Source organism: Moschus berezovskii, chromosome 5 (genome assembly GCF_049115385.1).
Source record: "Moschus berezovskii isolate FMDL1 chromosome 5, NW_MosBer_1.0, whole genome shotgun sequence".
Lineage (NCBI taxonomy): Eukaryota > Metazoa > Chordata > Mammalia > Artiodactyla > Moschidae > Moschus > Moschus berezovskii.
In genome coordinates, this window is record NC_142464.1 from 64,611,128 (window position 1) to 64,624,267 (window position 13,140).

The following is a 13,140-nucleotide window of genomic DNA, read 5'->3' on the forward strand; positions in this document are numbered from 1 at the left end:
TGATTCATCCAACCCAGTATTTTGCATGATATACCCTGCATATAAATTAAATAAGCAGGGGGAAAATATACAACCTTGACATACTCCTTTCCCAATTTGGAACCAGTCCAGTTCTAACTGTTGCTTCTTGACTTGAACAGGTTTCTTAGGAGGCGGGTAAAGTGGTCTGTTATTCCTATCTCTTTAAGAGTTTTCCACACTTCGGGCCCCCTCACCCAGCTGCCTCCAGGTTCTGAGAAGATGGCGAACGTGTCAGAGCTGTACGATGTCACTTGGGAAGAAATGCGAGATAAAATGAGAAAATGGAGAGAATAAAACTCACGAAATAGTGAGCAAATTGTGGAAGTTGGAGAGTAATTAATTAGTGAATATGCTTCTAAGCTTGGAGATAATATTTGGATCATATATGAACAGGTGATGATTGCAGCCCTCGACTATGGTCAGGATGACTTGGCATTGTTTTGTCTTCAGGAGTTGAGAAGACAGTTCCCTGGAAGTCACAGAGTCAAGAGACTAACGGGCATGAGATTTGAAGCCATGGAGAGATATGATGATGCTATTCAGCCGTATGATCGAATTTTACAAGAAGACCCAACTAACACTGCTGCAAGAAAGCGTAAGGTTGCCATTCGAAAAGCCCAGGGGAAAAATGTGGAGGCCATTCAGGAACTGAATGAGTATCTGGAACAATTTGTTGGAGACCAAGAAGCCTGGCACGAGCTTGCAGAACTTTATATCAATGAACATGACTATGCTAAAGCAGCCTTTTGTTTAGAGGAGCTTATGATGACTAATCCTTACAATCACTTATACTGTCAGCAGTATGCCGAAGTTAAATATACCCAAGGTGGACTTGAAAATCTTAAACTTTCAGGAAAGTATTTTGCACAGGCATTGAAACTGAACAAGAGAAATATGAGAGCTTTGTTTGGACTTTACATGTCTGCAAGTTATATTGCTTCTAATCCAAAAGCAAGTGCAAAAACAAAAAAAGACAACATGAAATATGCTAGTTGGGCAGCCAGTCAAATAAACAGAGCTTATCAGTTTGCAGGTCGAAGTAAGAAGGAAACCAAATACTCTCTCAAGGCAGTCGAAGACATGTTGGAAACACTGCAGATCACCCAGTCTTAAGGAGAGATTAGGACACAGACATACAGAGGAGGCACTCTGGAAAGATGAAGAGAAGATGTCCATCTACAAGCCAAGGAGTGTTTCCTCAGAAGAAACCAGCTCTGCTGACACCCTGATCTTGGATTTCTGGCCTTTAGAATTGTGATGAAATAAATTTCTCTTGTTTTAAGACAAAAAAAAAAAGAGTTTTCCACACTTCGTTGTGATCCACACAATCAAAGGCTTTAGCTAGTCAATGAAGCAGATATTTTTCTGGAATTTCTTTGTTTTTTCTATGATCAAATGATGTTGGCAATTTGATCTTTGATTCCTCTAGCTTTTCTAAATCCAGCTTGTCCATCTAGAAGTTCTCAGTACACATACTGTCGAAATCTAGCTTGAAGTATTTTGAGCATTATCTTGCTAGCATACGAAAGGAGTGCAATTGTGCAGTAGTTTGAACATTCTTTGGCATTACCCTTCTTTGGGATTGGAATTAAAACTGAACTTTTCCAGTCCTGTGGCCACTGCTGAGTTTTCCAAATTTGCTGGCATATTGAGTGCAGCACTTTCACAGCATAATCTTTTAGGATTTGAAATAGCTCAGCTGAAATTCCATAACCTCCACTAGCTTTGCTCATAGTTAATGCTTCCTAAGGCTCAACTGACTTCACACTCCAGGATGTCTGGCTCTAGGTGAGTGATCACACCATCGTGATTATCTGGGTTGTGAAGATCTTTTTTTGTACAGTTCTTCTGTATATTCTTGCCACCTCTTCTTAATCTCTTCTGCTTTCTGTTAGGTGCTGGCCATTTCTGTCCTTTATTGTGCCCATCTTTGCAAGAAACATCCCCCTTGTATCTCCAATTTTCTAAAAGAGATCTCTTTTTTTTAGTCTTTTAGTCTTTCCCTAGAATGGGAAAAGACTTTGTTCACTTAAGAAGGCTTTTATATCTCTCTTTGCTATTCTTTGGAACTCTGTTGGGTATATCTTTCCTAATTTAGGATTTAGAACAGAAGTAATTAGCACTCACCAAAATGGATGGATTTTCTTTCTCCACAATGGATGGAACATTCTTTAAAATGTGTGTGTAATTATGTATGTATATTTAGATGCAAGTGACATTATATTTCCGGTATAGAATACAGTCGAGGTGGCTGATGTTGTTCTCTTCTAAAATACTAAAAATGAATGCTCCACTTGTGGGAAATCCTTGGGTGTGAGCTTACAAAGTGCTAAAAGCTCTACTTTATCTTGGTATTGAGGTTCCCCAAAGAACATGTCTCTCAAAACCTCAAAAGGAAAAAGCATTTTACAGAGCAAGCACAATCAGTTACAGCACCACAACAGCATTTTTCTGAGGTTTATGAGAGATTCAAAGGCTTTGAATTTGAAGATTTAGCTGAAAGGGGCTACAGGTAATTGCCTCACACTGTATTCTTAAACTGGTTTACATTATTTGTATTCAAGTAATTCATTTGCGAATAAACAGGGGAAAGTGTCATGTAGGCCAGTAACATAGAGTAGTACAAACCTCAGGATTCATGAGAAAAAGAAGCAAGTTCCCTGGGGATGGTTTCACCAGGAAGTTCTCCTGACATGTATTCCCAGTTCATCTGTGCTTTCACTGTTCTTTCTACAAGTTGAGACTTTGCCACAGGTTTGACTTTGCACCTGAGGATATCTCAATAACATCCACAATTCTAGTTGCTGCCTGTGCTATTAGCTGTTTCTTCCTTTAGTTTCCCTTGTCTAATCCATAGCACTAACTCTTTTAAAACCCTGCTTAATACATGGCTAGCTTGCTCTTTTTTTTTTTTAATTTTAACTTTTTTAAACACCAGAAACATTTTGTATTGGGGTATAGCCAATTAACAATGCTGTGATAGCTCCAGTGAACAGTGAAGAAGTGACTCAGCCATACATATACATCTATCCAATCTCCCCCAAACCCCACTCCCATCCAGGCTGGCACAAATTTTATCCTTATCAAATGCAATGTTTAGTCACTCCTACTACATTTTTAAGATGCACAGGAACAAGAGCTTTCTTTTAACCACCCAGATATCAGGACAATGCTTAGCATACGGTAAATCCATGTTAGTTGATGGAAAGGCAAATATCTCACATCATGGCTTCCTTCTCTGTTGTATATAGATGTACAGGTCAATGGTAGGGCTTCCCAGGTGGCACTAGTAGTAAAGAACCTGACTGCTAATGCAGGAGATGTTAGACACTCGAGTTTGATCCCTGGGTTGAGAAGATCCCCTGGAGGAGGGCATGGCATCCCACTCCAGTATTCTTGTCTGGAGAATCCCATGGTCAGAGGAGCTTGGTAGGATACAGTCCATAGGGTCTCAAGAGTCAAACATGACTGAAGTGACTTAGGACATGCATACACAGATGGTCCTTATATTTATTCAGCAGAGGTTTGGTGATGAACACCTGGTTTCTGTAGATTATCATTGATCTTGTCTTGCTGCTTGTGCTAGTCATGGCTCATAAGTGATGCTGATTAAAGTTGTTCCAAAATGGGTCACAATATCTACTATTGACCCAGATTTCACAGCTAAATTGTAGGGAGGATATCACCACTACCACACTGAAATAGTTAACATGTGTGGAAGCCAAAGCTGAACTCACACAGCAAACTTTCTGATAAATTCACTTGCCATGTTATATTGTTTCTTTGTTTATTTTGTATCATACAAAGGGATATTGCCACAGCTGTTGGATTAAGTAATGCCTCAAAACATCAGTCTTCAAGGTCATGCAAATACACTATTTCATCCTTTGTGAAAAGTTGATAAAGATTTCAACTTCTGTAAAAATCTCCTGTATATTCAAAAAGAGCTCTACTATGGATCACCTCTTCTCTCCAAAAAGCATATTAAAGACAGTTTCTTGTTTTTGTTTTTTAAAATTCCTAGCATGTCCCCTGCTATCTCTGCTTGAAGCACTCTACTTTCTGGGTTCTTAAGAATGTTAAGATTGTTTTCCAGGTATTAAGCTTACAGCTTGTTGCTGAAATGAGAGTAAATCAAGTACAAAAAAATATTTGGGAGTCTAGTACTTCAGAAAAAGTAGAATTTCTTAATGAGAATATTTTGAATGTGTAGAAAATGCATATTTGAAATCTTCCAGCTTATCACACAAGCTAAACTCTGGAGGCCCCTATATTTCCAGTTATTGGATTAGTAATTATCAATTCTTTAGAAATTGTTCCATTTTTACGATTCTAAGCTATCATTAACATTTTGAAGATTTAACAGATGAAATCGTGGTTTTTAAAAAGTACCCAGAGAACTCAGTTCTTTCAGGGATGAATACATTACTTCTTTTGTACATTGAAATAAAAGAAGTCCTCTGACCTTGATCATTCAGGCATATTTCTCCTAGTACCACCAGTCCTTCTTAGGACATGAATAAGGCACTGAGGAATTAACTCCTTCAAAACCCAAGGAACCCACTTCCCATGCAGAGGTACTGATTTACTGTACCATCCTGTATAATCAAATGACTTCATATAGCATCTTTACTGAAATGCAATTAAATTATTAACCCCCAAAATAAACCAATAACCTGGTTTATTTTCTAGAAGCAATATAAACATTGGAAAAGTACAAATCAATTTTAGACTAAGGAGAGATTACAACCACATATTTGCAGCCAAAGGAAGTATGAGAGAGATGGTGGGGAAGACAAGTGGGAAAAATGGCATACAGCATTGATTATTTATTGCAAGTTTTGCTTTTAAAGCAAAACTAACATTCTTAAGTAGCATACATACAAACACACACACACACACACACACACACACACACACACCTGATGTTTTTAAGACCTGCTTTTCAAACAGCACTCTTAATGTCTTTGCAGGTAGCAGCCAAGAGTTAAAAAAAAAAAAAAAAACACTCTTGTCTTGTGTTAGATAATGCCACAGAGAGTATTTCTAACTTCAGCTTTAGCTTCTGTCTACTGACTAGACCTATTTAAATTTCCTAACCTTTTTAATGAGCTCCAAAAATAAATGTATATTATACAGAAAATTGAGGCACACTCACTCTTTACAGAGAAATGACACAGAGAGGGCATTTATGCAGTATGTAACCTAAATAACCTAGATCAGATTTAATTCAATATGGGAGCCTGGGATTACATTAGGGCTGTTATCTGGGTCTACCAGTGACTGTAACAGCATCTTCAAAAGGTGGTACAATCTTGGCTCATCTGTGTCCTAACAAAGAATGAACCCTTTGTAAGAGCAGAATTCATTTTTGTTCTCAATTTTTTAAAAAGCAAATGACATTTCCTTAAAATTTTATAGCCATTTCTAAATTAAGAAATGAAAAATAAAAAAAACAATGATGCATTTCTGACAGTGCTCAGAAAGAACTATTCCCAATGACTGCCTTTCACTGCGCAGACTGAGAGGTACCCGGAAAGGCATTCCATAGAAGCTTTAATTTTATCACCACAGATTCAGTCTTAAAAAATTCAAGTAATGCTGGTGAGGAAACTCACAGACCTGCCAAGACTCTAGTGCAAATGGGTTTATGCAAGTGATTTTTGGCAGATGATTCAAGGCAGCAAAAGAAAAAGAACAACATGGAAGATAGGCTGAAAGGGAGAGGTAAGTGGGAAGCAGGGCCAAAAAGAAGTTGCCAGTGACTATTTCATAATAAAAATGCTTGCCTAGAGCCAGCTATGGCTGTTCCTCCCACCCACTGTCACTTACAGAGATCCTAGGGTGCCTTGAACCTACTGATGAGAGCAATGAGGAGGGGAAGTGAAGCGAAATAGAAAAGTCGGTAACACTTTTCTGTTGTTGAACCTGGTTAACACCTGTAGTGGATACAAATAATTTAACACAACAGTTGATTGTATTAGATCAAATATGTCAAGATAATAATAGTCTAAGTGGAGAGAAAGTTGTGGTTGTAAGGAACTTGATATTTTCCATTTATAATAAAATTTACTTCTGAGCAACAAAGACCTACATGTAAGATTCAACGTGTAACTGTAAGTGATGGACAATGGTTGGGGAAGATCCTCAGGCAGTCCCAGCTCAGGCAAATTTGGTTCAAAGAGTTCAGTTACTTCTAAAAAGCAGAAAATTGGGAGCTTCTTAGTATCCTTTCCCCCCTTTATAAAAGTGCCCACGATGCTGAGGGTGCAGTTCATGCTGAAGAATTAGTTTCTTGTAAACTTATTTTTGCAGTGTGAGGAATAAGACTTCTGATGATAATTATACTTTCAAAAAGATGAGTTCTGGAATGATAAGTCTAGGAATAAGGTCTGTAAGAGATGCCAGAGTGTGGGTAGAAGGACATTCTGTGGAGGTGATGTCTAGAATAGCACAGATCTGTTCCTTTGGTGGATTTCCTTGTGACTGCCCAGAGGAGAGGAGGGAAACTCGAGGTGAACTTAAAGGGTATATGTAGTGTCAATATGTATCAGACCCTCCCTTTTTTTCTTTTTTCTTTCTTCTTTTAAAAATATTACTTTTCTTCTTTCAGTTACTTCTTATTTCTCTTTACCAGAACTACATCTCAAATTTCTAATTATACCCTGGTAGAAATCAAGCCTTCAGGAAGTTATAGAAACACATTCTAAACTGGGATACCACACACTACACAGTAGCAATGCACCTGGCACACCCTCGTTTGAAAATCTGTCTCTGAAAATTTTGGCAGAGAAGAAGGCTGTCTAGTTTTCATTTCACATGAAAGTTTACTTCATTGGTTTCATGTCATAGGCCCATGACTGTATAGTCATAATTTTCATAAACACAACGATGACTCAACAGAGAAAGGTTGTAAGCTATAATCCAAACTCTGACAGTAATTTCAGAGGCCACTAAAAGGAGAGTTTTTACTAACCAAAAATTGAATAACAGCTCCTGACACCCTGAAAAAACCATTTTTGCTATGTAGTGATTGTAGAAGTCACCAATAAGACCTTTCAACACTAAACCTTCAGGTATGAAAAAATATATTAAAATCAATAGTTACTGCAATCAGTTGGTAAAGTTTGGGAATTTACTTAAACACAAACGAATGAAATGATCTCTACAAATATGTTGGCTATAGTTTTCAAAACTGGTGACTTAGTTTGAAGTAACTCCTTTGCTGCTACTTCTCATTAACCCATAAAATAACAAAAATGAAAGTTAAGCTTCAAATTTTATGAGGAAACTGTTCTAGCACCATTTTTGTTGGCATAATTTAAAAAATTATTTATTTATTTTAATTGGAGGCTAATTACTTTACAATATTGTAGTGGTTTTTGCCATACAATGACATGAATCAGCCATGGGTATACATGTGTCCCCCATCCTGAACCTGCCTCCCACCTCTCTCCCCATCCCATTTCTCAGGATTGTCCCAGGGAACCAGCTTGTTTTATGCATTGAACTTGGACTGGTGATCTATTTCACATACGGTAATATACATGTTTCAATCCTATTCTCTCAAATCTTCCCATCCTCACCTTCTCCCACAGAGTCCAAAAGTCTGTTCTTTATATCTGTGTCTCTTTTGCTGTCCCGCATATAGGATCATCGTTACCATCTTTCTAAATTCCATACATATGCATTAATATATTGTATTCGGAGAAGGCAATGGCAAGCCACTCCAGTACTCTTGCCTAGAAAATCCCATGGATGGAGGAGCCTGGTAGGCTGTAGTCCATGGGGTCGCTATGGGTCAGACACGACTGAGTGACTTCACTTTTCACTTTCACACATTGGAGAAGGAAATGGCAACCCACTCCAGTGTTCTTGCCTGGAGAATTCCAGGGACAAGGGAGCCTGGTAGGCTTCCGTCTATGGGGTCACACAGAGTCGGACACGACTGGAGTGACTTAGCAGCAGCAGCAGCATACTGTATTGGTGTTTTACTTTCTGACTTACTCTGTATAATAGGCTCCAGTTTCATCCACCTCATTAGAACTTATTCAAATGTATTCTTTTTAATAGCTGAGTAATATTCCATTGTGTATATGTACCACAGCTTTCTTATCCATTCGTCTGCTGATGGACATCAAGGTTACTTCCATGTCCTAGCTATTGTAAACAGTGCTGCGATGAACATTGGGGAACATCTCTTTCAATTCTAGTTACCTCAGTGTGTATGCCCAGCAGTGGGATTGCTGGCTCATATTTCCAGTTTTTTAAGGAATTTCCATAGTGGTTGTACTAGTTTGCATTCCCACCAACAGTGTAAGAGGGTTCCCTTTTCTCCACACTCTCTTTAGTATTTGTTGTTTGTAGACTTTTTGGTAGCAGCCATTCTGACTGGTATGAGATGGTACTTCACTGTAGTTTGATTTTCATTTCTCTGATAATGAGTGATATTGAGCATCTTTTCATGTGTTTGTTAGCCAACTGTATGTCTTCTTTGGAGAAACATCTGTTTAGTTCTTTGCCCCATTTTTTGATCGGTCATTTATTTTTCTGGAATTGAGTTGCATCAGCTGTTTGTATATTTTTTAGATTAATTCTTTGTCAGTTGCTTCATTTGCTATTAATTTCTCCCATTCTGAAGGCAGCTTTTTCACCTTGCTTATATTTTCCTTTTCTGTTCAAAAGCTTTTAAGTTTAATTAGGCCCCAATTGTTTATTTTTGCTTTTATTTCCATTACTCTGGAAGGTGGGTCACAGAGGATCCTGTTGTGATTTATGTCAGAGATGTTTTACCTATGTTTCCCTCTAGGAGTTTTATAGTTTCTAGTCTTACATTTAGACCTTTAATCTATTTTGAGTTTATTTTTGTGTATGGTGTTAGAAAGTGTTCTAATTTCATTATTTTACAGGTGGTTGACCAGTTTTCCCAGCACCACTTGTTAAAGAGATTGTCTTTTCTCCATTGTATATTCTTGCCTCCTTTGTCAAAGCTAAGGTGTCTACAGGTGCATGGATTAATCTCTGGGCTTTCTATTTTGTTCCATTGATCTATATTTCTATCATTGTATTGGCATAATGTTTGAATGAGTTTTTCAGTTGTTTTAATTTGTATGAAAATTATTAACAAGGAGTTATTTGCCTATATGGGCCTTTCAGTTCAGTTCAGTTCAGTCGCTCAGTCGTGTCCGACTCTGAGCAACCCCATGAATCACAGCACGCCAGGCCTCCCTGTCCATTACCAACTCCCGGAGTTCACTCAAACTCATGTCCACAGAGTTGGTGATGCCATCCAGCCATCTCATTCTCTGTCGTCCCCTTCTCCTCCCGCCCCCAACCTTTCCCAGAATCAGAGTCTTTTCCAGTGAGTCAACTCGTCGCATGAGGTGGCCAAAGTATTGCAGTTTCAGCTTTAGCATCAGTCCTTCCAATGAACACCCAGGATTGATCTCCTTTAGAATGGACTGGTTGGATCTCCTTGCAGTCCAAGGGACTCTCAAGAGTCTTCTCCAACACCACAGTTCAAAAGCATCAATTCTTCGGTGATCAGCCTTCTTCACAGTCCAACTCTCACATCCATACATGACCACTGGAAAAACCATAGCCTTGACTAGACGGACCTTTGTTGGCAAAGTAATGTCTCTGCTTTTTAATATACTATCAAGGTTGGTCATAACTTTCCTTCCAAGGAGTAAGCGTCTTTTAATTTCCTGGCTGCAATCAGCATCTGCAGTGATTTTGGAGCCCACAAAAATAAAGTCTGACACTGTTTCCACTGTTTTTCCATCTATTTCCCATGAAGTGATGGGACCAGATGCCATGATCTTTGTTTTCTGAATGTTGAGCTTCAAGCCAACCTTTTCACTCTCCTCTTTCACTTTCATCAAGAGGCTTTTGAGTTCCTCTTCACTTTCTGCCATAAGGGTGGTATATATGCATATCTGAGGTTATTGATATTTCTCCCAGCAATCTTGATTCCAGCTTGTGCTTCTTCCAGCCCAGCGTTCCTCATGATGTACTCTGCATATAAGTTAAATAAGCAAGGTGACAATATATGGGCCTTTAGTGGAGCCCAATTGTTAGAACTTATGTAAAAAAATAAAGCATTTGCAACTTTTATGAGATAGCTGGAAATTTGAATCCAGATCAAGTATTTGATGATAGTAAAAAATATTTTTATTACATTTTTAGAAGAATATTATGATGATTTTTAAAGAACTTATCTATTGTTTATTATATTTCATCATTATCTTGGTCATCAAACATTTGTTGACCTTCTACTGTATCAGAGGCACTGTATCCCAGATGAAGTATTTGATACTGGGCAGAACCAGGTGGTAGTTATTCCACCTGTGTTTGAAGATTATGCCCTGCCCATTTGACTCCTTCTAACTTAAGTTCATTCTTGAATGCTTGCCACTGAATTCCAGACATTTTCAATGATAAATTACTCATTATAAAGTCAATAAAATATGTGTTAGCGGTTATGAAGTAACCCATTTGACATGAATATGTTATGTCAGCCTTAATATCATTGCCAAAAGACCTATAGTGAGTGTAACATTTGGCCTCAGTTCTTTTGAAATATGTGAATTTGGTTTATCTCAGTGTGCATGTGTGTGTGTATGTGTATATATATATATATATATATATATATATATATGACAAAATAGTATGACAACACTTAAGAGGACAAGTGACTTATGCTTGCCCCGATGGAGGTGGGTTTGAGTGAACTCGGGGAGTTGGTGATGGACAGGGAGGCCTGGCGTGCTGTGATTCATGGGGTCGCAGAGAGTCGGACACGACTGAGCGACTGAACTGAACTGAACTGAACTATCCTTTTTCCAACCCACATATTCAAAGATCTGTCAATGCCCTCCAGCCAGGGCTTATTTCTCATTTCAGTGAGGGGGAACTCACAACATGAGGAGCCACGGTGTATATCAGTTAAAAGGTATTAAAAGGGATTTATTATAAGATTGGGGCTTTTTTTGGGAAGATCCCCTGGAGAAGGGAATGGCTACCCATTCCAGTATTCTTGCGTAGAGAATTCCAAGGACAGAGGAGCCTGGTGGGCTATAGTCCATGGGGTCACAAAGAGTCAGACCTGGCTGACTGACTAACACCATCTATTTTACATACAATAGTGTGTATGTTTCCATGCTTCTCTCTCCATTCGTCTCAGCCTCTCCTTCCCTGTCTGTGTCCATAAGTCTGTTCTCTATGCCTGCATCTCCATTGCTGCCCTGCACATAAGTTTATGGGTACAATCTTTCTAGATATGCATTCTCTTTATGACTTATTTCACTGTGTATACTAGGCTCTAGATTCATTCACCTCATAAGAACTGACTCAAATGCGTTGAATTTAATGGCTGAGAAATATTCCATCATATATATGTACCACTGCTCCTTTATCCAGTCATTTGTCAATGGACATCTAGGTTGCTTACATGTCCTAGCTACTGTAAATAGTGCTGCAATGAACATTGGGGTACATGTGTCTTTTTCAATTATGGTTTTCTCAGGGTATATGCCCAGTAATGGGATTGTTGGATAATATAGTAATTTTATTCCTAGTTTTTTAAGGAATATCCACATTGTCTTCCATAATGGCTGTATCAATTTACATTCCCACCAACTGTGCAAGAGGATTCCCTCTTCTCCACACCCTCTCCAGCATTTATTGTTTGTAGATTTTTTTGATGATGGCCATTCTGACTGCTATGAGGTAACATCTTATTATCTAGTATTTATTTGCATTTCTCTACTAATGAGGGATGTTGAGTCTTTTCTCCTGTGTTTACTAACCATCTGTATGTCTTCTTTGGAGAAATGTCTCTTTAGGTCTTCTGCCCACTTTCTGATTTGGTTGTTTGTTTTGCAACAACCATATTGAGTTGCATGAGCTGCTTGTATATTTTGGAGGCTAATCCTTTGTTAACTGTTTCATTTGCTATTATTCTCTCCCATTCTGAGGATTGTCTTTTCACCTTGTTTGTAGCTTCCTTTGCTGTGCGAAAGTTTTTAAGTTTAATTAGATCCCATTTGTTTATTTTGTTTTTATTTCCATTACTCGAGGAGGTGGGTCACGAAAGATCTTGCTGTGATTTATGTCATAGAATTTTCTATGTTTTCCTGTAAGAGTTTTATAGTTTCTTATCTTACATTTAGGCCTTAATCTGTTTTGAATTTATCTTTGTGTATGATGTTAGGAAGTGTTCTAATTTAACAGTTCAGTTTTCCCAGAACCACAGAAAGAGAAATTATGGAATCAATCCTACTTACCACTGCAACAAAAGGAACCAAATACCTAGGAGTAAATATACCTAAGGAGACAAAAGAGCTGTATACAGAAAACTATAAGAAACTGATGAAACAAATCAAAGATGACATAAACAGATGGAGAGATATTCCATGTTCTTCGACTGGAAGAATCTGTATTGTGAAAATTACTAGACTACCAAAAGGAATCTACAGATTCAATGATATCCCTATCAAATTACCAATGACATTTTTCACAGAACTAGAACAAAATTTTTCACAATTCATATGGAAACACTAAAGACCCCATATAGCCAAAGCAATCTTGAGAAAAAAGAACAGAGCTGGAGGAATCAACCTTCCTGACTTCAGATGATGCTTCAATGCTATAGTCGTCAAGGCTGTATGGTACTGGCACTAAGACAGAAATAAAGACCAATGGAACAAGATAAAAAGCCCACAGATGAACCCATGCCTCTAGTGGCACCTTATCTTTGACAAAGGAAGCAAGAATAAATAATGGAGAAAAGCTAGTCTCTCCAATAATTGGTGCTGTGAAAACTCTGTTGCTTTTGGAAAAGTTACCTCCCTTAGTAGTTTCCCAAGAAAGGGTATCCGTTCCGTTCCGTTCCGTCGCTCAGTCGTGTCCGACTCTATGCGACCCCGTGGACTTGTAGGCTACAGAAAGGGTATAGAGAAGGCAAAATTTTTTATATTTGCAGGGGATGACGGAAAATGAGATGGCTGAATGGCATCACCGACTCTGTGGACATGAGTTTGAGTGTACTCCGGGAGTTGGTGATGGACAGGGAGGCCTGGCGTGCTGTGATTCATGGGGTCGCAGAGAGTCGGACAC

The 13,140-nt window shown here is 38.4% G+C and overlaps 1 pseudogene; it reads left to right on the forward strand.

Moving 5' to 3' along the window:
- The first annotated feature begins 240 nt into the window (after positions 1–240).
- Positions 241–1,134, forward strand: LOC129561770 (ER membrane protein complex subunit 2 pseudogene; annotated as a pseudogene).
- Positions 1,135–13,140: the final 12,006 nt, after the last annotated feature.